Here is a 22224-nt window from a genome sequence, read left to right on the forward strand (position 1 = left end):
CACATATTAAAGGATGTGTTCCCTACGCTATAATACGTGCTTGCGAGAAAATTTATAGATCCCGACTTGGGAGAGTGGGGGGAACTTGGAGGAATGTGCATTTTGTGATTTAATACTTGCTCTCTACTGCCCCCCCCCCCCCATTCATTTGGATCTTTTGACTGCCTGGACCGGACCAAGCTTTCTCTAGATTAAGACTAGGAAGCTGGTTCAGAGACTCCCTAGTCTGCGAAGAGGACTCTGCCGGAACCGCAGGCCCCCTTTCCCTCCCGAACGCCGCACAGTGGATGGGAGAACCTGAGCCCTCAGGGGCAGGAAGTGATGAAGGACGGGTAGCCCGGTGGAAGGTTCTACCACATCTCCTGTGGGTGATGGCCAATACTGGGAAGATTGGAGCTGAGGAGAAGAGACTCAGATTCGTCCTTGGGAAATCAGACTGGCTGTCGTGGGAGGAGGATGGTGGGCGGGCCGGATGTGGAGCAGGAGACCAGTTAAGAAGCAGGAGCTGACTGTTATCCACTCCTGTCCCAGCGCTGTGTTGAGGGCTGTCTGGACGTGGCCTACGTCTCTGCTTCTAGCAAAGAGTTTGGAGTACCAAGAATTTGCCACAGTTGACAGAAATAAAACTAATTAATTCATCCTCTTCACTCTTTTCCACAGGCCTGGTTCCATTTCCCTTCAGTGTTGGTAGGAAGGAAATTTTTATGGGTATTGCTTTTCTCTGTTTTCTTTCCAGGATCAGTTACTTCCTAGGATTCCAAAGTAGAGTGCCTTTTGAAAAAAATTATCAAAAGAATTGGGAAATCTCACTTTGGGAGATTTCCTGGCCCTTCTTCCTACCCTGTTCCTCCAAGCAAGCTGAATTTGTTTATTTAAATAGCCGTGAAAAAACTCCTTTTCCATCTAAACTGGACTAAAGATGATGTATTTCTGACACAGGACTGTGCTCCCCAGTGGCGTACCCTGCACCCCGACAGCTGTTGGTGCCGTCACAGGCTCCCTGGGGTGGGGCTTGAACGGCTTGCCCTGATGCCAAGGGTGTTGTCTTCCTGGGGGTTAACTGGCTCTTTCCTTAGTGAAAGAGATGGAGCAGTAGAAGAAAAACGGGCAGAAAGAGAAGAACTCAAGGACACAGACAACAGTGTGGTGATTGCTGGGGGAGGAGGATATAGGGGGATAAATGGTGATGGACAAAGACTTGACTTGGGGGGATGAACATACCATAGGGCAGGGGTCCCCAAACTTTTTACACAGGGGGCCAGTTCACTGTCCCTCAGACCATTGGAGGGCCGGACTAAAAAAAAAACTATGAACAAATCACTATGCACACCGCACATATCTTATTTTAAAGTAAAAAAACAAAATGGGAACGAATACAATATTTAAAATAGAGAACAAGTAAATTTAAATCAACAAACTGACCAGTATTTCAATGGGAACTATGCTCCTCTCACTGACCACCAATGAAAGAGGTGCCCTTTCTGGAAGTGTGGTGGGGGCCGGATAAATGGCCTCAGGGGGCCACATGTGGCCCGCGGGCCATAGTTTGGGGACCCCTGCCATAGGGTCTACAGAAGATGTGTTGTAGAATCAGGCACCCGAAACCTATATAATTATGTTAACCAGTGTTGCCCCAATTAAAGTCCATTCAAAAGATTAAGGAAAAAAGAAATGGAAGTCATGGAGTGTGCAATTCTTAACCATGTCTACTCGCTGGGGATTTGCCTCCTATGTTAGGATCAAGTCTGATTTCAGTGTAAATGTGAAGGGAGGGGAGATATTTCAAACCAGAGTTTCTCCCCAATTGAGGCTTCATAAGAAGAAAATTGGGCTGGGAGTCTAGAAAGCTAAGCCTGAAATGTACTCCATGACTAATTTTGATAAAAACTAAATAAAATTTTACAGTGCATAATTTTTATACTCATTTTTGCAGCTGATATTCTTTGTTTGATTTTAATACAGAGACATCTCTCTGAAAATCTTCCTATCAATATAGCCCTAGCCACCGATTTTTCTCTCCCCACAATGTCTCCAGCTCAGCTGTCCTCAAACTTTCTTTGCTGGCTCTCTTTAAAAAAATGGCTGAGATCTCATTTCATACACTGAGATCTCATTTCATACATTTCACAGCTCTGAGGGTGAGTCTCAGATAGTGAGTCTTCTGATTCTGCCACTTCTTGTGTGATGTTGGGCAAATTACTTAACTTCTCTGTTCCTCATTTCCTTATCTTAAAAATAATTATTGTATCTGTCTTGTAGGCTTGTTTGAAGGATTAAATGAATCAATAACTTAAAGGAGTATTAGGAAAATAGAGTAGATTAATGTATATAAAATACACAGCAATAGAAAACTAATATAGTTACACAGAAGTGATGAATCATTATTACATTTATTATTAAACACCATCAGTGGATGATGTACTGCATGGGGCACTGAGGAAACTCAGTTGAACCGGATATGGTGCTGATCTTCAAGGACTTTATAGTCAAGAGGATAAACCATTTCAGGTTTTCTGACATCCAGGCTCTATGAAGATCAACCTTTGTTGTATCTTGTACACACTTCTTTTTTTCTTTCTTGCTTCAATTCACGTTTTTTTTTATCATAAATATTTATTTTTCATTTCTTTCATTTTCAGCCAGTAGCTAGACCATGTTTAGTCAGTCCCCAGCAGCAGCTGTTTGCCACGAGACAGTTGGGACTAGTACTAATTGGTTTTCTCCCGTGCACCACCGTTAGGATGTCTGGGAAGCTCCTAGCATTTGTGCTTAAATATTGAGTCATACAATGAGGACGTCTGTTTCCAACGGATGATCTATATAATCTGTTATCTCTAGGATCCACCACCTGGTGTTCCCAACAGCCCTGAGCAAGAACAATTCCCAGTTTAATCAGAGTGGCACACAAAAGGAGGGATGGGGGCCGCAGTGTGCAATCCCCCTGACTTCGCTCCGGGGAGAGGGACCTTTTGTTACAGAGATAGCTCATTTTAGAGTTCAGTGGCCTGTGACACTTCCCCAGCTGGCAGCTCAGCGGGGACCTTCTGATACTTCCTACACTCAAAAGCCATTTTGGTGGGCAGAACAGGAGAACTGTCATTAAGGGCTACTTGGTGGGGGAGTCGGGGGTGGGGCGGCGAGATGGAGAACAATAGGGAACAATGGTATTAGTGACTGTGCCTGCAGTGATTTTATAACTTGTTCAAATATGAGCTGTCTTCATTTTCTAAGGCTTTGCTTTATCAGATCAGTGAGGTGTGTGTGTATGTTTACTATATAGGTAGTGGTGATGATATCATTGGATTTTTTAAACATCCATTTTAAAGGCCCTGGGACAGAAGCTGGGATGGGAAGGGGGAAAACCTATTCGTTGCCCATAATAATTTTGAAGCACCCAACCCCTTCCTGAACTGGAAGCTTGTTCCTCTTACAAGGTTTTTCAGAGGAAAGACATGACAAATTCTCAAAGCCATTCCAATATCAAAATTAATATCATAAAAACTGTTGGTCAAATAAGTTTGTAAAATATGACTTTTATGTTTGCTTGCTTACAGTTTGCATTGGGGGCTGGGCAGCGCTAGGTATATGTGGGTCTATGAAATCGCAAATTACCTTCCTGCTTGAGAAGGGCCACTGTTTTGCTAATGTTTGTTGGAAGAGAGGTTTTTGTGCCAGAAAGTTTTGAAAAGAAAGAGAAGAAGGAGGAGGAAAAAAAAAAAAAGAAGCCATGTTTGCAGAATGAGAACAGAGAATGAAGGTGTGCAGATGGGGACCAGAGGTGTGGGGCTTTTGTGAGCTCCGCTGAGACTGGTGAGGCCTTTGATTCCAGGAGAAACTGGAGAAGATTCTCCTGGTTGTGGAACCGGAGAATGTGCCAGTGGCTTTGGGAGCGCTGTGTGTTTGCTCGTCAGCTGGTGCGAGACTTTAATAAAGGAATGGCCCGCCACTTTTTGGCTTCACTGTTTCTTTACTGTCTGCCCAAATTCAGTGGGAACCTGCATGTGCCTGGCCACGACGGCAGCGACTGCTGGTCATACAGAAACCTAGGGTTGTAATGCTGAGAGGCAACTCACAGTCCTCTGGTCTCACCCAGGGAAAACTGCCTGTGTGGGTAGCAGTCTCTGTGACCACATTCCCAGCAACATCATCCAGCATTTGCACAGCAGGGCAGACTGAGTCTAGAAGTCAGACACTTCACAACATCTCCACTGTTTCTGATTTTGGTCCAAGTCATCAGCATTTTTCAATGCAAGAGTCAGAGTGATTCTGCAGAAATATATCAGACGAGATCAATGTTTGGCTCAAAATTCTCCAATGGGCTCCCTGTATCACTAACTAAAGGCCAAAAGCCTTATAACGGCCTAGAGCAGTGTTACTTTGTATGCTACACAGACTTGTGTCTTTCTGCAAACCGCCACTGGTTTGCACATGAGAAGATCAGGAGCTTGTCCCAGAATGTAAATCAGTTATGTCACTACACCCACTGTTTAATTTGGCTGACATGTTCGTAGAAGACTTTCAGTAAAGGGGGTAGGGCATTGATTTACATTCTGGTGCTAAGTCCTCGTCTGCACATCCTGTTCTTTCTCCGGTCTCATCTCTCATTACCTGAGTCCTCCTGTCTGTTTCAGTCATGCTGTCCTACTTATTGTCCTTCAGACACACCGGGTGCTCCTGCCTCTGTGCTGGCTGCTCTCTCTGCCCAGAAGGCTTTTCTCCCAGATGTCCGAGGCCTATTCTCTCTCTGCCTTCAGGTCTTCACTCAACTACCATTTCTTCAGTGAAGTCCTCCCTAATTACCCTGCCATTCCTTCTCCTGCCTTTGTGCTTTACTGTTCTCTGTAGCCCTTTGCCCTTTCACAATGCTAATATAATTTAGTTATTCACTCTTACATGATCACTCCATGAAATAGGGGTGGGAGTTAAATTTATTTCACTTTCTGTTTTATTCCTGACATCTAGAAAAATGTTGGTAAATAGTCAGCACTTAGAAAATGTTTAAGAATGAATGCATGCATTTGAAATTAAATAATTATATAGTTTGATAGAAGCTACATTTTTATTTTATGGGACCAGATTTTTAAAGCTTAATAAAAAATTGTCCAGAAGTAGTAGAGTTCGAACCATAAGTATGGCCTAAATCAGGCTAGGATGGGACTAGGGACCTCCAGGAAGGCGCTTAAAAGACTTATGCAAAACAAAGGCGTGGTCAGACAGGCAGCAGGGTTGGCACTAAAATTCAGGAGTGCTAGTTTTTCTAGGGGTGCTCATCATTATTTGGTGTTATTATTACTGCCATTTTTGCTAATTGTTAGGTAAAATAGCACTATTTTATTGTTTCATTATTCTTGTCTTTAATCATAAATAGGGATGAGTATTCGCTTTATATTGCTTTTATTGATTTATTTTGTTTTGTGGAGTGTTGGAATTCATTTTTAAATTTAATGATTGGTATTTTAACAATTTCTATTAATTTATAAAAATTTCTCCCTCTATATAAAGATACTAAATAGGCATAGGCTTTTGTATTGCTGCAGACATTTTTCTACTAGACACTTGTTTTTTTATCCTTAATGTTTACATATTAAAAGTTTTGAAATTTTATTTAGTTAACTATGTTGGACTTTTACATTTTTTAATATCTTCTGTCATTTGGGGTTTAGAATGAAACCCTTCTTTAAACTTTCTCTATTTTTATTTATTTATTTTTATTTTGAATTTTTATTTTGAAATGATTTTGGATTGAAGTAAGTGTTGCAAAATACAGTACAGAGAATTCTGTGCTATTTTACTTGAGTTTTTTTCCTTCCTCAGTTTTACTCATACACTCTTCACTCAGCTTCTCCAAATGTTATCTTGCCCAGCGATAATACAATTGTCAAAACAACAACAACAACAAAATGCATTGGTGATATACTATTAACTGAAGTATTGATTCCATTTGTAGTACACCAGTTTTCCACTTGTGTTCTGTTTCTGTTTTGGGATCTCACATCTCAGCTGTCACATCTGCTTAGTCCTCTCTGATCTATAAGGTTCCAAGGTCTCTCATGACTTGGACACTTAGCGAGAATTGAGGTTGTTTGGTAGACACTCCCTCTATTTGTTTGTCTGTTTTCTCATGAGCAGAGATTGAGAGTATACATTTCTAGCAAGAAGACAAATGCCCGTGCCCTTCTCTGGGCATCATAACATGAGATTCATGGTGGGATCAGTATGTCTTCTTATAGGTCATGTTCACTGTAATCACTTGGTTAAAGTGGCATCTGCTCGGTTTCTCTTCTGCAAAGTTATTATTTTTCTCTTGGTAATTAATAAATATCTTTAAAAATCTACCTTGGGGAAGATATTTTGAGGCCTTGTAAATGTTCTGTTTCTCTTCAAACTTCTGCCCACAGTTGTAGCATCCATGTGGCTCTTGCCTGCAATGATTATTGCTGTGATGTTCTAATGGTGATTTTCTGTTTCCCTTGTTTCCTCTGCTTTAATTAAAGGGAATTCTTCTGTAAGGAAGAGCTTTCTAGTCTCCTCAATGTATTTATTTATTCATTTCAGTGTGGATTTATAGATATTTATTTTATTGTATGGATTATAATCCGATGCTATTATATTGTATTAGAGTTCAAGCTGCTCTAGCTCAGTACCATTGGCTCATTCCTACATGCCTCCACTCTTAAAAATTTTTTTTTTTAATTTGAGCTTTTTTCCTTCCTCAGTTTTACTCAAAAAATATGCATGTTTCTATTGGGGAGGTGGGGAGAGATGGATATAGGGTTGGTCAGGTCTCGTGGAGGCTAACTTGTCCTGCTGGGCCTTGTGGCCTTCCACGACGTCTTTGGTGGACGGAGCCTTGGACACAAGGAAGTGGAATGCCCTGAGCCGTATAGTTGCTGCTGTTTAAGTCATTTGCTGATAACAGTGATGCATAACCACAGGCCTAACACATGTCATCTCAGTGATTCTAAAATTAATACCTGATAGAAAAAATAGGAATCCCCACTCCTCATTTCCAGTCCAGGGCTGTTTTTGTGTTCTCGCGATAGCTTACGGCTGACTGTGTCTACTGTGAGCATGTACCCTCTGGTTGTCTCCAAGCTCTGCGCATTTTGAAACATGAGGAACGGACAGCGAGAGTGGTAGCTTCCTGGGCATGCATAAGCCTTTAACAGTGATAATTAACATTCCTGTTTTTACTGGGGACAGCGATACTGCCAAGTAATGAGTACTCAATGCCTCAGATAAAACGGGTGTTTGTGTTAAGACTCGGTGTCGGATCGCTTTCCCAGCCTCCCAGCTCTCACATGCTTCCTTCCAGTTGTCACCTGATCGGTCTGCTGAGCAGCTTCTAATCCCTGTGCTCCTGCCCGTGACTGACCAACACCACTCTGGCTGGATTAGACTTCACGGATCACAGGACAGCTTGGCGTCGTCCTTCCTCAAGCAGTGTACTGTTAATGCCAACCACGGGGAACTTGTGCAGACACTTGGAATCGCTGAGTCACTTTGATGGCCATGCCTGTGAATGTGAGAGAGCAGTGTGGAGTAAAACCTCTTAATTAAGGACATTACTTGACGTTTTAGACACTGGCTAGTCTTTCCTGCATTTGTGTTAAATGTTTTCACATATAATGAATTCAGGTTAATTCAAGAATTTTCTGATACGAGGAGTTGATACAAGAAGTAAACGACATATTACCTATGGAGATCACATTTGTGAAAATGGCTTAGATCAAATGAATAGCCCTTTATTCCTTTCTCACTGTGTAGATTGTTTTATTATTTTCTGTTTTGGCAGTCGATCTCTAATCTGAAAGATAAATCTAATTGTTCAGTGGTTTAAGTGGAAATGCTGTCAGTTTGAGCCAGTGATAGACAATCCCAATCTGACAGTTTAGACCGATTTCAGCACTAAATATATAAGGTTGAGAGATGCTCTGATGGCCGAGATAGGCAGAGAGCATGGTGGTCTGGAGGGGTGAATGCTACACTCCCTTATCTCTAGTTGTTCAGCTCTGGTTACTCTTTTCCTAAAAGGAATCCCAGACTTAAATTCCTATTGTCCAGAAAAACCCATTCTTTCTCAATATATTTACCAAGGTAGTTACTATGTGCCCACTGTGCTAATGCAGCTAATATACACTCATGAACAAGATGGTCTTTTTAAAAATAATTAATTAATTTTTATTAAGTGAGAAGTGGGGAGGCAGAGAGACAGGCTCCCACATGCTCCCCAACCAGGATCTACCAGGTCTGCTCACCTGGGGCCGCTGCTCTGTTCCTCAGCAACTGAGCTATTTAGCACCTGAGGAGAAGCCACATAGCCATCCTTAGCACTCAGGGCCAACTTGCTTGAACCATTTGAGTCATGGTTGTGGGAGGAGGAGAAGAAGAGAGGGAGAGAGAAGGGGAGAAGGGGAGGGGTAGAGAAACACACAGTCGATTCTTCTGTGTGCCCTGGACTGGGAATCAAACCCAGGACTTCCACCCGCTGTGCTGATGGTCTACTGCTAAGCCAACTGGCCAGCGCCTGAACAGGATGGTCTTGACACTTTGGAGCCTAAGGTCTGCAGCAGTGCCGCCTGGTAGAAATAAAATATTTACACATATTGTAACATCTAATTTTCTAATAGCCACATTGGAAAAGGAAACAGCAGGTAAAAATAATTTTAATAGTATATTTTATTTAACTCAATATGTCTAAAATATTATGTCAACATTAAAACCAACACAAAAATTATTCATGAGATATTCTACATTCTTTTTTTTCTTTTTGTACTAAGTCTTCAAATTTGCTATGTATTTTACAAGTGCAGTCCGTCTCAGTTTTACTAGCCACATGTTAAATGCTCAGTAGACTCCTATGGCTTCTGGACTGGGGCAGTGCAGGTTTACTAACACCCTGTCTGTAATCACACAAGTATATTTTTATATCATCATGGTCAGAAGAACCATAGTAAGAGAGGAAACTGCCTAGTCAGCACTTGGGAAGAGTTAGGGGGATGCTACTGGTGAGACTGGGGGGCTGTGTTGGAGTTAGCCAGCTATGAAGGAGGGTAGTTGTACTCCAGGCACAGGGAACAGTCTCTGTGACCACTCTGAGTTGAAAAAGGAGGCCAGCATTCTGAAGTTTGTGAGTGAGGGGGAAGAATGATGGTACCAGGAACAGAAGGAGAGAACTCTTAATTTTGGAAATCCAGACCAGAAGAAACCTAGTTTTAGGGAAAAGATACATTTGATTTTAAGATGTGGACTTTCAGGTGCAGAACACAGAGCATTGGAACAGGACAATGGGAGAGAGGAGGGACTGGGGATTCAGCCTTCAGAGTTGACGAAGCTGGCACGTTCTACATTTTGTTGAACTCCTAGTGTCTGAACTTCTTTTCTGGGGCCACTTGTTAGGTGGCTGGAGACCACCACGGGGAGTAAGTTGGTTAAATGGATCAGGAATGGGAAGAGAGAAAATAAGCATAAACTGTGTACTAGAGAGAACCCAAGGTCACGAAGGGGAGATTAAACTCAGTGATGTGTGTTGGGGCCAGCAGATAAAGGAATGGAGGATGCAAAGGGGTGGACGCCTAGCAAAGGTCGAATGAAGTGGGTGATCAGAAATAAGAAGGGGATCAAAGTCAGCAGGTCAAAAGTGGTTGGTGAACAGTAGCTTTCTTCATTTGCCTGCCGTCAGCCTGGTGGATGGTGGGTAGTCCAAGTTTAAAAGGTGGGGTCTGATAGACACTTCTAACAGCAGTCATGTTATTGATGCTCCTACACACTGATAGTTTCAGAGACTGGAAGAGAGACCTGGGAAATGGGCTGATTCTTCTTATGGCCACAGAACACTTCTAAGCCTGGATAGAAAGCTTACTGAGCACTATGGGAAGCCTGCCCCCACTGTAACTTCCCATGTTCTTATAATCTGGTAAGCAAGGTGTCTGCTGCTCTCAGCAGATCTTAGAGAGATGGTGGTGATGGAAACTGGTATTTATCTTTCAGAAGGTGAAGTCTCTCCTCTACTTATCACCAGGAAAAGGTGGGCATTCCTAGATCACTAGGTTCTTGGTCAACAACCATTACTTTTAATACTTGGATTCCATCATGAGTCGCTTAAAGTTCGCAGTGTCCTAGCTGAGGTCACACAAAGAATTCTGATTCATAAGCTCCCAGAGTTGGTTGTTTCCGTTCTCTTACCTGGAATGCTGAGACAGTGAAGAGTTTTCTTGGTGGGTAGCAGCTGCTAAGAAGGGCCATGAACCTGTTTGCAAATGGGCCCCTAATGCAAATTTTAAGATGTGGACCAAACCAAACCAAAGTAAAATCATCCAATGACCAAATGTCTGTTAGCCGGAAAAAAGGTTGTGTTACAGTAGCACACAGCCTGCTTGCACTGTGATCTCCCATGTTCTTGTAATCTGGTAAGCAGCTCTGGTTAGACAGTTGGAAGCTACATAGGACCCGATCATTCAGGGCTTGGAGGTCATAACAAGGAGTTTGGGTTTTATTCTAAGCGTAATAAGAAGCTAGCAGAGTGTTCACAAAAACAGATTTGCATTTTTAGAAGCTTACCCTGGCTGCCTTGGGGTACAGCCATATTTGATCTAGAGAGAGACTGAAGTTCCCATTCTAATTCTGATGACAGGCTGGTGACAGGCCTGATTCCCACGTGGCAACACATGGAAGCAACTCAGAGGCACACAAGGAGTAGGATAGTACTTGCATGAGAGGTGCCACAGCCCGTGCTTCTCATCCAGCCAGAATCAAAGTAAATACAGCATATCAAAGACTTCTTTGAAGTTTTGTTTCAAGAGCCGCCATGCGTGGAACAGGTTTGAAAAACTTGAAGATGTGATAATACATGTTGGGCTTGTCCTGCTCAGGCGGCTGGCACCCATCAGGTATGCTGAACAGACTCCCCAAAGCAGGCCCCAGACACATGGTTCCCTTGCAAGTTTCTCAATTCTGTTTCTCCCACGCTGAGGAGGGGATTTGTCTCCAAAAAGACCATCTGGGTTTGAAGTCCCCCCCATTTCCACTCCCTATTGAGACAGACTTCCTCCACCTCCGGGCCACTGTCCCTGCGCCCAGCACATCAGCATTGCTCTCCCTCTGCCAGGCGGGCACCCTGCCCTCCTGCAGTGTGTGTGCAGAGGGGACAGACAGCTTATCTCTGTCTGCTGATTTCAGGGCAAAAGTTACCAAGAGAAAACTTCAGGGTACAGATTGCATGCAATCCGTTTTATCGTCCTTGCTTTGGGGTCAGTTAAGGAAGAAGAAGGTCCTCATTTTGCCCTTGCACCTTAGCTGAAGGAAGCCATTCTGCTAACCCCTCTGCAGAAGTCTGCAGTGCTGAATTCTTCCTTCCTCATTCACCCCAACTCCGCTCTCCGGAGCTGGACCGGACTGACTGGTTCTCTGCTTCTGAGGTCTCTGGGGAAGCAAAGTCCATGTAGGTGTGGCCACAGACTTATCTCTTTAACTGCAGGCTGGGGTGGTGTTCCTTGAAGCCACACGAACCCCCAAGCAGCTAGCATCTCTGGATTTTGCCCTTGAACCTTGCCAGGATGACGTCTGTTGGCTGCAGGGACTGGGCTCCCTGCCCCGCTCCACTCAGTGAAGACTCCTGTCTTTTATCTGCACAATCTCATCTCCAGCAAATCAGTGGCTTTCTGGTCTACCTTTCTCTGTTGAACCCCATCTGTATTTAATAAGACTTTACCATTTAACCTTCCAGACACAGGTTAGCATGTCTCCTCCCGCCATCTTTTACATCTTGGCCACTGGGACCTCATAAATGTGAAACAAATCTGTGCTCACGTCGTATCTTTGGGGCCTCTTTGCCATACATTTTACAACTTTGATAGATTGTGAACATTCAACTCAGTTATTTTAAAGGTCATCTTTGGAGTTTTATTAATTAGATTTCCTTTCAAGTTTTTCTAAAAGTTATTCTTTTATTTAAAAATTTTTGCCTTCTACATACAATTTTCTAAGTATCTGGAGCCCCTGAATTTGTTACTATGTATCTCTAAATATCTACTGTTTTTTTTCTTGAAGAATATTGTGCTCTCCATATATCTGATTAAATGGTTTTTATACAGAGCACTCAGGATATTTTTAAATGTACGTTTTGAACTCTAAATTGAGATGTGTCAGATCTTTTTACTCCAGTAATTACAGTTCAAAGTAATTTTAGCTGTAATTTTTAAAAGAGGTGCACCCTAATAATTATGTCCTAGTACACATTAGTAAAAATAGATATTTCTATTATTATAGAATAGAGGCTCATGGAAATTGCCCCTTTGTCCAGCATTCTGGCTTGGTTGTAAGTGCAGGGAGAGATCAAGGTAGCAGAAGAGTCTGTCCCTTGTGTTTCACAAAGGCACGTTTAATGGGCTGGGAAGGGAAAGAAACAACCTTTGCCTTGAATTTTACTTGGGTCAGTCTTTGGGAGCTACAATCACTTCTCGTAAGTTAGGGAGAGCAACTCACTGACCGTTCTTGTATTTTATTCCCCTAGTTATAAATTCCCTGAAGGCTTAATTACATATGATAATGTAGACATAGAGAGGTTGTTAAAAGCAGCCTATACAGAGGTCAAAGTGCCCGCTGACTCTCTGCCTTTTGTTGGATTACATATTAGTATTTCCAGGTAATAGACAGTGAACTGGGTGTTCCAACCTTTTAGGACTCCAACGGAAAGTGTTTGCATAAAATCCAGTACTCACTGGCTTTGAAGTGGGTTCATATGGATACCTCCCTCCTTCTCTTCCTTAGAGAAACAGGCCCTTTACTGTGGTCTTTGAGTCTTTGTGGAATTCCATGTTTGCCCTCATTGCTTCACTTTGATCTGTGACTTTTAACAATTTATGCATCGGTGGAGTTTATTATGAAAGTCTTGTCTTTTCTTTGCAAAAAATTAGGAACAAAAGGAATACAGTTTAGAGAGATAATCTTTTCTCCTTCTCTCTATTCATATTCCTCCCACTTGTCACTGTTTCCAACAAGATTATTTTCTTTAATTATAGAAGCACTCCATGTTTACTGTGGAAAAATTAGAAAATACAGACTAGCAGAAGAAAAGGTTGCTCCAAATTCCACCATGTGGAGGCAACCCGTTTGGTTTATAGCAGTGCCCTCATTGGGAGGCACCGACGCACCAGTTTCTATGATCTCTTCCTGGGGGTGCAGTCTACCCTGGACGGGTGTATAAAATTCACTGTTACTAGAACCATGGAGAGACAAACTGTTCCTGAGACTAAGGATAGCAGGATAATGAGAAGCAGTAACACCACAATATAATGTGCATTTAGTGTCAAGGAAAGATGGCACCAGAGGGTGTCTGCCACCCTGTGGAACCACTTGGCTTTGTGAGAACGGAGGAGGTCCCTGTCAGGGCAGTGAACAGTTTGGCTCAAACGGACTCCATCTGCAGCATGAGAGGCTGGTTACAGCATGACATTGCTATGTGAACGTGTAGTGCTTCTTTTTTCTTACAAAATCTTTGAATTCTTTACACTGTCTGGCCTCATTTATAGTTAAAGAAATGTTCATTGAAACAAGTCTGAGCTCTACTATTATTTATTAAATTAACAAAAAAATAATAATTTCAATATCAAAATCTAATGCTAATGGTGATGTGGGAGAACAGATACACTCATATGTGGCTAGTGACATTTAAATTGCTCCAATAATTCTGTAGTGCATTTTGTCCAATTATAAGAGCAATAAAACTGATTTTGTGCCTTTTACTCACTTACCACCTATATTACAGGCAATTGCTCAAGAAAATTTAAAAAAAGAAAGCAATTTATATATAAAGATTTAGTTTAAATTACGGGTAATCAGGAAAACCATTGTCAAGTGACTCCTCTTTGGTTCCTTCAATCTCAGAAATGAGTTTTATCCACTTAGGAGAGCTCTTCTGAATAATGAGTTTCTTGAATGGTGGCTGAGCCTGTAGGAGAAAGCCTCTTGTGTAAGTGGAAGCATGTAGTCAGTGACTCTCTGCACAGAATAAGCTGCTTGTGGGTTTCCTTTATTCCTGCCAGATTTTCCCAGTTTATACACTTATTGATTTGAATGATAATGGAGTGCAGAATTAATAGGGATCTTGAAAGACACTTCATTTGATCACTAGCTGAGACAGGATCTTCTGTAAGTATATGAGCAGATATACTCATATACTGTATATACTCATATACTCACATACTGTCTGCTCATTGCTTGATCAACCCATTACCTCTTGGGGCAATTTGTTGGACCTCCATTATTTAGCAAATTTTTCCTTATGTTTAAAACAAGATCAACCTACTTGCAACTTCCCTCTATTAATTTCATTTCAGCCTTCTGAGGACATGTAGAGTAAATATGGTTTCCCTTTAAGTCCTGGGGTTGTGTGTGTGTGTGTGTGTGTGTGTGTGTGTGTGTGTGTGTGTATGTGTGTGTGTTTTCCCTCTTTCCATACCAAAAAAAGCCTTAGCTCTTTCAAATTTTCCTCAGATGTTCAACACATGGTTCTTTTTCTCTGGAAGCATATGAATTGGTTGATTTTCTCCTGTAAGCTTTGCAGAGGGAAAGGATCCCAATACCTTGTGTAGTCTAAACATTGCAGAGAAGGCCTAGGAGCTTGATCATTTTTGACACCACATTTTCTGAATGTTAAGACCTCATTAGTTTTTATCCATGCCATTTGCCGACACTGTGTGTGTACAAAACTAAAACTCATTAGTATTTTCATTTGTGTGTCTGTTTGGGTTCTTCTTCTCTATTGTAGAAAATTGCTTATTGGAATCTAAGTGCAGTTCTTGATATATATATAGTGAGAAATAATTAAGATACAGTAAAAGCACTCCTCTGAATTTTGACATATATAAATGCCCATATATAACTACCACCCAGATCAACATATAGAATTTTTTCAGCACCCGGAAGGTTTGTTTTTGCCCCGTCACAGTCAACAGCTTCCAAATGTAACAATTTTTCTGACCTCTATGACCATAGATTAATTTTGCCTATTTGAACTTAATATAAATGGAACTGTGCAATTCTAGTTCTCACATTGCTGTCTGCGAGATTTGTTCATATTGTTGAATGAGGCAGAAGTTGTCTCTTTTTCTATTGCTCTGTAGCATTTCACATTATGAATTATACCACAGTTTATCTATTCAACTGCTATGCTTTTCTGAATAAAGCTACCATGACAATTCTAATGCATGCCTTTTGGAAGATACAAGTACTCATATCTGTTGGTTGTGGAATTGTTGGGTCATGATGTATATGAATGTTTTGCTTAGTATATACTGCCAAACAGTTTTACAAAATGGTGGTACCAATATATATCATCACTAGTAATATGTAGAGCTCCAACTTTTTATATCTTCCCAAGCATCTGTTATTGTAACTCTCTTTACTTTTAGCCTTTTAATGAAGCTTATTGTGTTATCTCACTTTAATTTGCATTTCCTGACTGATTTATGCACAAAATTTTCCTATAAAATTAATTACATGATTTAGCTATACTGAATTCATTTTGGATTGCTGCTTTGTTGTCCCATGAATTTGCTCTTCTTACTAGCTTTTTGCTACCCACTCACTTTTTTGTCATTTATCCTCCAACACCCCATAATAGAGAGATGTGAACAGACTATGGTATCAAGCCCCTTTACATTAATATTAACATTTTGATTGACATCCTTGGGTAGGCCATTCAACCAATTATGAAATTAGCCTAACTGTATGTATCATCCCACATTTCACCATCCTGTCGGTAAAGTTATGTAGAAATATTGATATTCAGATCCTCTCATGCCTGTAGTATTCTTTTGATCTATTAGTGTAGTTGGTAGTCTATCAAAAAATTAAGGAAGTTTAAGTTGGTATTTTTGTGAATCCAGAATGGCCCCCATTAATCATTTATTCCTCTCACAAATCATCTTTTTGGTTTCCTAATGATATATCTTTCACTTTATAAATGTAGAACAGAATTTGCAACTTCTTAACTTGAAACAAAACTAGAGTTTACAATGGTCTACTGTATCATTCAATTGCTGTGTTTAAATTGATATATATTTTTAATAAATTAAATCTTTCCTTAAAAGTTTTAATTATATAATAAATACTAGTCTCCCCCAATCCTAGTTCTGCCATTGAAGCTCTCTTAGTGTATGCTTTATCTAACTTGGCTGTCTTTTAGCTTCACTTTCTGTCCTTCAGTTTCCTGCCACTAAACAGGGAAAACATTTAGCATCAAGCACTGTGCTGGACTTGAGGAAGGTTTTAAAATTTCTGATCTAGAACCCTGGCCCCCAGGGATGCCATCCTCTAATTAAAGAAAAAAGATAGGACCAGGTTGAGACAGCATAGGGACTTGGACTAGGAATAGAAAATACAGGGTGACCCAAAGTTCAACTTAAGAGCAGGCACCAGAAAGAATGCTGGACAGACTGACCTCAAGAATGTCACCACCTCTCCACTCCCTACTCAAAAAAGGTAGAGGTCGCTGATTTTATCTCCCTTCTAACTGCTGATCTTGAAACTACTGAGTTGCAGGCACAGTTACTCAAGGCTTCACTGTTATAGGACCTTTCTGGGAAGGCAGTAATAAGCAGTTGCCATCCCGCCCCCACAGCGCAAGCGGAACATAGTTATCCAGCAACACAGATGGAAAAGGAAGTCACCTGACCCCATAATGGAAAATCCCACAAGCCCGCCTTTTTCAAAAAGTATACCTTTCAGGGAAGCCCACTTTGTCCCCGGCTGATAAAAAGGAGCCAAGCAGCACCAGTTCCAAGGGCCTTCCTTTCCTCTGTGCTGCCTCCCTTGTGCTCGAGCATAATAAGCTCAATACAATCTGTCTGGACATGTCTCTGGACTTTCTTCTTGATGTCTTGAGGGACCCAAGAACCACAATATTGCTAACAGTGTTGAGCAAGTGGTATAGATAAGAGGTGTGGTGGATATCCAAAGGAGGGGCAAACGCTTTTCTGTAAGAGGAAGCTTACGTTGAAGGAGCTATGAGTTGGGCTGGATTCTTTGAAAAAGAGAGCTCTGCAATTATAGCAGTACCTGTGGAAGATTTTTCAGATAAAGCTTCTTCAGGAACCAGGGGCAGAGGATATTACAGTTCCCCAGTGACAGAGTTCTAAAGTCCACTGATGGCCAACAGAGCTCAGTGGCTGGATGAGGTGATGGGTAATAGTTTAGGAGACAGTCTGAGCTGTAGATACACATCTGGAAGCCATCAGATGGGAGACATGAGACCAAACCGTATCACCAGAGAGTGATGGTAGATAGAGAAGAAGAGAGGACCCAGGACTGAGCCCTGTGTATGCTGGCTAAAAGAGAAGGTAAAAGAAAAGGAAGAAGACATTAAGGAGGGGCAGTCAGAGTGGTAGGAGGAAAACCAAACGTGTGTAGAGGAAGAAAACAAAGGGATATTTATTAATGGGAAGGGAATGATCAATTATATCATATTCTGCTGCTAGATTAAGTCAGATGAGGACCTAGACATCATTGGATTTCACAATAGGGAGGTCACTTGGGAACGGTGGGGGCAAAAGCCTGAAGTGGGAGGGTTTATAAGAGGATGAGAAGAGAGAAAATGGAGACAGCAAACCTCGATAACTCCTTTCAGAAGATTTTCTCTAACAGAAGAAGAAGAAGAATGAAGTGATAGCTGGGAGGGAAAGTGAAGTCGAGAGTGTTCCTTTTCCCCCAAGATGGGCAATGATTAAGTAGAAAAGAAAAAATGGAAAACATGGCTTTGAGAAATGAGATTTGTGGAGTAATGTCAAGAAGGAACAGAGTTAGTACTACATACATTTCAGGGATGTTCTTTGCTTGTAGCTCACAGTACCAAGAGCACATGTTGGTGTGTAAATGTGAGGGTTGTGCAAAGAGTGGTCTGAGTCCATCAGTTGTTCTGAGAGTGAGCCTGGTCACTGCTCAGAGTTGTTGGGGTAGAGAGCTGCATGTCCACTGTGGACCTTTGAATGAGGCTCGCTCAAGTCTAGTATGTTAATGTCAGTTTGGTACTTCGAGTGTATGAAACATTGGAAGTCTGAGGATTTATTTTAGTTCCATGTGAATTTCCCTAAAACAAGTTATTTCTCTGAATTTCAGTTTTTTATCTTTTGAGAGAAAGAGAGAAATATTAGCTTAGATGTCTCTCTTTTTTTTTGGTGGGTGAGTTTATTCCTTCCCAATTCTATGCTTTCATTAATTTCTCCCATCCTCTCACTCTTTAAATTCCACTTTTTGTTCAAGAAGACAAAGTTAAACAACTCTTGAAAAATTTTGTGTGTTCTGTGGCAATTTATTTTGTTACTTTGCATTGGAGGAGCATTTTATGGCTCACAAGTACTTTCTTATAAATTATATCACGTTGCTGGTCAAGAAAGTATTGATTTAATGTTTTAAGTATGATGATTTGGGACACAGAGAGGTTAAGTGAGTAGCCCAAGGTCACACAGCTAATAAGTGGTAGACATGGGCCAGAAATAAAGATCTTTCTCACAGTAAAGTGACTGCCTTTCACAATATTAAATTATACTGTTGGAACAGAGGCTTATACTTGAATATAAAATGCAAACAAAGTAAATAAAGAAAATATCCAAAATATATTCCACAATGTTTTTCTCTTGTTAAAATTATTTTTATTATATACAAGTAATAGGAGAGTATATTCTTGTTCTAAAAACTTCTGGAAGTACAGACAAAGCCAGTCCTCAGTTACCCAGTCTCATTGGCCTTCACAGAGGTGACTGCTCTTGTCAGTTTAGTATGTATCTCTCTGTTTTAAAAAATGGCTTTTGGTGTTGTTTTTATCTGGTTAGAAAAGTAATACTTTGTCATTATAAGAGAAAAAAGAAGAAAAGAAATCAATCATTCATTATCTCACTACACAGAGATATCTTAGTGTATTTCCTACTAGTCCTTTATCCGAGCATACATTTATAATCATATGTATTTTACATAGTTGTCATTTTAGTGCATGGTCAGTTGCCTGTTTTTAAATTTTTTAACATTATATCATGGATATTTTTTCATGTACCAAAACTTTTTGGGAAACATTTTTCTCTTTAATGGCAGCATATTTCTTTATTTATATGTGGTCCCATAATTTAGTTCACCATATACTATACTATATGGAAATTGCCAGTGTTTTTACAAGTATAAATAATGCTGAGGTAAATTATTTTTTTTATAAGGTAAGAATGTTTCTTTTTCTCTTTAACAGTGTGCATCTTCCTTTATTGACCTCACTGAGTGTTTCTGTAGGAAGGGAGGCTAGGTGTCATTCGAATCCCACTGTCTGGGTGAGTGCCTGCCATCTCCTGAACCGTTTCTGTCAGAGGAATAACCGAGACCCCAGCAGTAATGAACACGCATCTTTGTTTGCTCATTAATGCCATCTGCTCGGTAAAACATTAATGAGCTTACATTTTTGACCTGTGAAAAGTGCTTTTTAATTCCAGTTCTTTTCTCTCTCTCTCTCTTTTTTTCTGTTTGATTCTACCAGACCACTGGAGGTTTTGAGTATATTGTCCATTGTCTGGAGTAGCAAATGAGCTCTCTGGCTTTGAGCTGACTTCAACATGACGGTAGAAAAATACTGTTTGGAAACAAATATTCCTCTACACTTTGGATGTTGAACTACATAGAGAATGACTGTTATAGGGATTCAAAGTTCCCACCATCTATTTGATCAATAAAGAAATCACAACATTTTTTAGTAAAAGGCAATTGCTCAAAATTACAAATGAAAACAAGAACATGAAATGAGCAACCTAAATAGCAATCAAATAAATTAAAATAACCACAAAAATTAGAGGACCTTTTAAACCTATGCTAATGCAAATACTTTTTTAAAATAAAATATCCAGTTTTGTCAGGGGTTTCGAGAAATAAGCACTCATGAAAAGCCTACTGGCCAGTGATGGTGTAAATTGATTCCATTTGGTCAATTTAAAAATAAATATTAATGCCTTAAAATCGGCCTTCAGTATTTATACTTAGAGACATGTGTCCTAAAGAAATATTTTCTACTGTAGGATTTTGGTAAAGATTAGCGACAAAAAAAGTTCATTCAGCATTTTTTTATACTAGAAAATAAAAAGCAACAGTCTCAATATGAATTTACTAGAAAGCCCGGCGGTCATACGAAATGACCACTGTTCTAGATATTATAAATTGTAATTAAAATGATTTGTGCAAAGGTGTCTGCTAATTCAAACTGAATTACCCAGGGCAGGCGGCAAGGATGCCCCTTTGCTTACTGCCCCATGGGGTTTCCCCCTTCTACTTGCTTAATTGCTTAAAGTAGAGTGCAATGAAGGAAACCACTGGCGGTACATTTCTTAAGAGCCACCGCTAGCTCAATAAAGAAAGGTGATTTAAATAATAAAATGTTAATTCACATGTCAAAGATCTCTTTGTACACAACATTTCTTGTGTAGATCTTTCCATCATTTTTAAGCTCGCCTTGCAGAGGACCATCAATTATTTTTAATTTTATGTCCGTTCTTTCACGAACTCTTGAACAGGCAACATAAAGTTGACCGTGTCCAAATGCAGGCTCAGGTAAAAAAATGCCAACATGCTTAAGCATTTGGCCCTGAGACTTATTGATGGTCATAGCAAAGGCAAGTTTTACAGGAAATTGTCTACGTCTCAATTGAAATGGCAACCCTGTTTGAGATGGAGCCAAATCAATTCTTGGAATGACATGTATTTCACTTTTAAAGGAGCCAGTCAAAGACTTAGCTATTATGACATTATTTTTCAATTGGAGAATCTCTAGTCTTGTACCATTGCAAAGACCCCTTCTGGTGTTAAGATTTCTTAACAGCATAATAATTGCTCCAATCTTTAACCTCAATTTGTGAGGTGGCATGCCAGAAGGCGGGACTATTTGAATGCCATGGCAATTTCACCCCATTGGCTAGTACAGTTACGCAAGCAACCAATAAGCTATCGGCGACAAACAGACACTTAAGTCACATATAATAAAGATTCAGTTCATATAGATGTCCTGAGTCCTGCTACATGCAAACTTCATCATTCCTCAGAATCTTTGCTCACAGTGGTGAGCAAGGCACGTTCAAATACCTGCAGTCCGGATGGTACATCCACACCATCCTTTAATCTCATTCCTTCCAAATATCTGAGCATCTGACCAAGCCATGAGCACATTCCAATGATTCCGTACAGGTCTTACCTCAAGGCCTGGTTATTGACAGGCAGTCTGGACAAAGAGATCTCAAGTTTCTACCTGCCGGGAGACTTCCCTTCTTCATTGGCCCTCAAGGGCACCCCTAGTGGGTGTGAAGCATTTCTGCCAGCTTTTAACTGATGCCATCATGGCATGCAGAGCCCTCTCTAAAGCAGGTCAGGAATATTCCTCTGGGGTCAGTTATTCATGGGCCACTCTCCTGAGGTCCTCCAGTGTGGGCTGAAGAGATCAGAAGTCAACACGCTGAAGTATGAACCCCTTGTTCATGCAACTTACACTTTCAGAGTGCGTTCATGCTTCAGAGCCTGTGGAAAAGCTTCTGCTTCATAATGATATGCTCCACAGTGTACTCGGATCATAGTGAGGCAGGGGAGGTGACACACGCAAGATGGCCAGCTGGTGTCCCATGATCTGACTTAGTCTCCGGCAGAGCTCAGCAGCGAGGTGCTTCTCACAAGGGGAATAATGACTTGCTGAGAAGGACATGGCCTTTCTCCAGAACACGAGGGGCCGCCACATGACTCTTGGCATTCGGATTTGCTGTTGGCTCTGTTCAGCATCCTTATTTGCTGCATTGGGTATTTTAAGCACCATGGGATCTGATGGGTCACAAAGGCCAGGTAGCAGAACTGCTTGAGCTTTTGTGCCCGGATCAAAGAGAGCAGCTTTTGAGGTCATCCAGTAAATGGGTCACAGAAGCACACCTAGGAGAATGTGACCTCCCAGATCCAAAAGAGGGGCCTGAAATCTTTGGCTTCTTTCTCAGTAAGTGGATGTGTGCGCGTGCGCATGAGTGCACGTGTGCGAACTGAGCAACTTCACCTGTACTTTGGGGATGCTATCTCAACTTGTCCCAAACCAGTGGGCCCCCAGAAATGTCTCCGAAGGTTCTGATATTATCTTTGAATTCTTTCCTCCTTCTAATATGCATTGTCTTACCAAGGGATCGAGTATAACGTACTTTTTTTGTTGTGTGTAGAGGATTAGTGCTATAGGAG

General features: G+C 41.0%; 1 long non-coding RNA gene across 2 annotated transcripts; it reads right to left on the reverse strand.

Moving 5' to 3' along the window:
* Positions 1 to 2371: 2371 nt before the first annotated feature.
* LOC136390781 (uncharacterized) lies at positions 2372 to 21662 on the reverse strand. Of its 2 annotated transcripts, XR_010748764.1 has the most exons (3): positions 21212 to 21662; positions 8259 to 8579; positions 2372 to 7516 (listed from the first exon to the last, which is right to left on the reverse strand). It is a non-coding gene; the product is annotated as an uncharacterized lncRNA (long non-coding RNA). The 2 variants fall into 2 exon arrangements; XR_010748765.1 differs by lacking the exon at positions 8259 to 8579.
* Positions 21663 to 22224: the final 562 nt, after the last annotated feature.

The sequence above is a fragment of the Saccopteryx leptura genome, chromosome 2 (genome assembly GCF_036850995.1).
Source record: "Saccopteryx leptura isolate mSacLep1 chromosome 2, mSacLep1_pri_phased_curated, whole genome shotgun sequence".
NCBI lineage: Eukaryota > Metazoa > Chordata > Mammalia > Chiroptera > Emballonuridae > Saccopteryx > Saccopteryx leptura.